The sequence below is a fragment of the Cupressus sempervirens genome, chromosome 5, assembly GCF_028749045.1.
Source record: "Cupressus sempervirens isolate cs-2001-9-10 chromosome 5, ASM2874904v1, whole genome shotgun sequence".
NCBI classification, from domain to species: domain Eukaryota; kingdom Viridiplantae; phylum Streptophyta; class Pinopsida; order Cupressales; family Cupressaceae; genus Cupressus; species Cupressus sempervirens.
The window spans coordinates 486,668,381-486,673,117 of NC_143122.1; positions in this window are offsets into that span (position 1 = coordinate 486,668,381).

A 4,737-nucleotide genomic window follows, 5' to 3' on the forward strand; every position below is an offset into this window, starting at 1 on the left:
AAATTCAATCCTAATACCCATGACATTTGCATACCCATCCCATAGCATATTATGAAATTGTAATGCAATTTCTTGATCAAATTTCTTGAGGCTAAGGTAGTAAGCTAACCAACCTCACTGTTGAAACAAATTGTATGTTGCTGGGTTTTCCAGTAGGACTCTGTGATCCACTGGTTCATGCCGATGAGGTTCTCTATCCATGTTATCTTTTGAGAAATGCTATAGCTAATGAGTTCAACTATGGTTGATTAAAAATTTGAGTGGAAATAGCTACAGGGGTTTCAATTTAAACAATGGTGTATTGGGAAAGAAAAACAATTTTAAGCACTTCAAAATGTCATATCCTTTAGTACTACATGATGGCATTTTAATCACTGAAACATAATGAGAATGAATATCATGCTCAAAATATACGCCATATTAATGAGGGGTTATATACTTTGTGTAAAATCATAATTTAATAGCTAGTTTTTAAATTATTTCTTGCACACCACAAAAGTATAAAGAGCTGCCAACTCATTATGGAGGTGACCTTTCCCCCGTACACCATACATGCCAAATTAAGATCAACTTATAATTTCAATTTATGATTTCAATTTTCCTGCCCCCCAACTTATTAGAAACTGAGTCCCACTAGACCTTAGAGATTGCAAATTCTAAAAATTGAAATAACATCATTTTCTAATAAATAATAAATTAAATAAATGTAGAGGGGTCAAGTGTGACCAACATGATACGTGATAGGAAGGGTGCTCCATGTAGTATCATACTATAGAAATTAATGAAGTGGAGTGGTAATGAAAAGACAAGAATGAGATGAAATGAAGTAGAAAAGGAAATGGATTTCACATAAAATGCAAAATTTTATTAGGGATGCCTTGAAATAAATTCAAGGTGCTGTAGGCATTTGAGTGGAAGACTCAAATAGAGTGGCTGCAAGAAGTGATGTTTCTATTGTGCTAAACTATTGAAGAAATTCCTCTTGGGTTAGTGGTTTGTGATATATCTTCAAGTGATGCCCATTAACTAGGAGTTTGAACTTGATCGGATCAATTGTTGATAGTTGAACTGCTCCATTATTAACAATTTCTACAATTTCATATGGACCAAGCCATCTGGTCTAAAATTTCCCTTGGTGGTGCTAATATCTAGAGTCATACATGAGTTCCCAATCACCAACAGAGAACTCTCTATCCTTGATAAATTTTTCATGCAATTGCTTCCTCTAACTCTGAATTAGTTCTATGTTGTGAAGGACTGACTTACGCAATTTGTCCAACCCATTGAGATGAAAAATTCTATCCTATTGTGCTATAAGAAGAGTAATACCAAGTTCCAAAGCTGTCTGTAGAGTCTTATGCTCAAATTCAATGAGCATGATAGCTATCTTCTCATATAGGAGTTCAAAAGGCATAAACCCAGTAGTAGATTTCCATGTTGTTCTATATGCCCATAAGGCTTCAAGAAGTCGAGCCACCTAGTCTTTCCTATGCAAGGACACTATTTTAGTGAGTATGTTCTCTAGCTCCTTATTTGTCACTTCAACCTATCCATTGGCCTATGGATGATATGGGGAAGATTTTCCATGCCAAATTTCATATTCTTCCATGTGAGTAGCTATCAAATTAGATGTAAACTGAGGGCCTTGATCTGATTGTAATTCTCTTGGAATGCCAAACCTTGTAAAGATACATTCATATAAGAACTTTGCAACATTATTATCACAAGGGTGCTTCATTGGTTTTGCTTCTACCCATTTGGTGACATAATCAGTGCATACTAGAATGTAACTCTTCCCTTCTGAAGGTGGCTCAATAGGGCTAGCAAAATCAATCCCCCATTTATCAAATGGTGCTACCACTATCTATGGTTGTAGGGGCATTTTATATATTTTTGTTGGTCGACCCATTCACTGGCATTTGTCACATCTTTTGGTATATTGAGTTGCATCCTTGTGAAGTGTGGGCCAGTAGTAGCTAGTATTTCAAATCTTCAATGCGGTTCTCTTGGAAGCAAAGTGGCCACCATAGCGCTCATCATGAAAATAAAAAAGAACATAAGTCTCATCCTCTCTAAGACATCTTTGTGTTACCTGATCTGGTCTAGTATAAAACATGAACCCAAAGATCTGTGAAAATTTGAAACTCTTCTCTACTAACAACTACCTTTCCTTTGCAGAGAAATTTGAAGGTGTCTTACCAGTTGTTAGGTAGTTGGCAATGTGATGCAGGAGCATCTAGAGAATAAGGGAAATCTTGTGTCATCCAAAAAATGTACTTAGACTTAGTTTATGTTTCATGTGTTTTCATTTTTGGATACCCATTTGGGTCAAATAAAGGTTCGAACTCTCACAGTTCCACTATTAGTGTTCTGGGTTAGAGTTTTTAATCACCTTGGGATACGTGTAAATGTCAAAAAAATAGGAGTATGTAATTGAGCCATCATTTTGGTGAACTAGAAGGTTTAAATTGGTTGAAATATTTTCATTATAATTTAGAGTATTCCAGAAAAAGAATCAGGTCAAAAGGCCCTACGGTTTGAAAGTTATCACAGTTTTTCAATTTTTGGAGACATCCTAAGAATGCTTCAAAGTTAGTTTAGGGGCATTAAATGACCTTGAACAGGGCCAAAAATGGGGGACGAGCAAACCTGATCCATATGGATATAGAGCACTTTGAGAGCTTTTGAAAAATGTAAACGGTTCATCAATCGAAGCTACGGTTCAAAAGTTATGCCTCTCGAAAGTTCAGTTACTGTTTTTGGATTCTTCTAATTTTGCGCCGACTTCTAATGTGACTTCTAGAGCCTTTTATTTGGTTGGTGGATGCATACTTGCACTTTCTAGAATGTATTCCTAATCCTTAACCCTTTGGGGTCTATTTAAGAACATTTCTGGGATTGTAAAAGGCAGTTAGGAGTGGAGTTTGAGAGAAGGTACTGGGAGACGAATTTATCTCCAAATTTATGCTATTGTAAGCCCATAGGGCATGTTTTGGAGTTTGTTTCTCTGCACTAAGTGTACTAGCATATTTTTACAGTTACTAAAATTTTCCTTTTCCTATTGTGTCCATTCTATGCTTGGGTTGTGTCCCCATCAAGTGGTATCAGAGCTAGTTTTTCTAAGTGTGTAGATAGAGCGTCGATTGTGAGGTAGTTTGCACCAAGACTGTGCGGTTGTGGGTTTGAATTAAGAAGATGCCTTCACAAAGAGAGCATGGTGGAAGGGCTAGAGCTATTAATCTTGAGGAGGTTAGAGCCCTCCAAATGCAGGTACAAGTGTTGCAGGAGGAGCTCTGTAGAGGAACAAATGTTACTGCAGGTGATGAAAGTGAGGATGACAATGAAGAAGAAGAAATTGGACTAGAAGGGGAATTTGACAGGCAAGTTCTGAATTAGGTAGAGGAAAGGCTTTTTAGGGCCATTACTAAGTTTGGGAAAAGACCTACAATTGATGTGGGTGTATTTTCAGGAAATTTGAAACCAAATGAGTTGATCGATTGGATCAATGAACTGGAAGAGTACTATGAGTATGAGGATATTAGGGATCCAAATAGGGTTAAGTTTGCAAAGGCCAAATTGAAAGGCCATGCCAAAATCTGGTGGCAAGAGGTTTAATTGGAAAGAAATAAAAGAGGAAAGGATAAGATCACAAGGTGGGATCGCATGGTGGAAAAACTAAAGAAGCAGTTCATTCTTGTTGACTATGAGCTTGATTTGTTTAAGAAGATGCATGGGTTAAAGCAAGTAGGAAAATCAGTCCAAGAATATACAGAGGAGTTTTATAGACTTCTGATTAGAGTGGGGCATGCAGAAGCAAATAAGGAGAAGGTTGCTTGTTATATCAATGGATTGTGACCTAGCATCCAGGAGGAATTAAGTCTGGTAAGAATGACCAGCGTTGAAGAGGCATACCAGTTTGCCCTACGAGTTGAAGAGAAGCTAAATAAAAGGTTTGAAGGGAGACAAAGAGGGCGTGGTCAAGGAGGAAGGGGTAGTGGTAGGTCATCTAGAGGTCGAAATGAAACTCAAAAGAAAAATGAAGATGTGCGTACTAGCAAGAACAAGAGGAACAAGGGTTTCAACCGGTCCTGAGATCAAGACTTTAGAAATTAGAGAGGAAGAGGTAGAGGACGTGGACAAGGAAGAGGAGGCTTGTGTGCTACCTATTTCCATTGCAATGAAGAAGGTCATCGTGCCTTTGAATGCACTCAATGACAAGGAAGGATAGATAGGAGAGCTAAGGGTCAAGCTAGGGTTGCTCATGTGGATGAGGATGCACAATCATCACATTCAGAGGATGCAAAAAGAGGAGAGACTTTAGTAAATGAAAGGGTCCTACTAAATGGTGAGATTGAACTAGGACAGAGGAGTTTATTCCATACCAGATGCAAGTGTGAGGATAAATGTTGTGATGTGATCATTGATGGTGGTAGCACTGATAACTTGGTATCAGAGGAGATGGTCTCTAAGCTAAAGCTCAAGAGGGAGAAACACCCCCAACCCTATCGAATTTCTTGGGTGAAAGATGATCATAAGGTCCTAGTAAGTGAACAATGTTTAGTGAAGTTCAAAATTTGGAGTTACCATGATGAATTGTGATGTTATTCCAATGGATGTTTTCCGTCTACTATTGGGTAGACCATGGCAGTTTGATAGGCATGTAGTACATGATGGTCATGCAAACACATACTCTCTAATAAAGGATGGAGTTTGCCACAAAATGAAGCCCATGAAAAA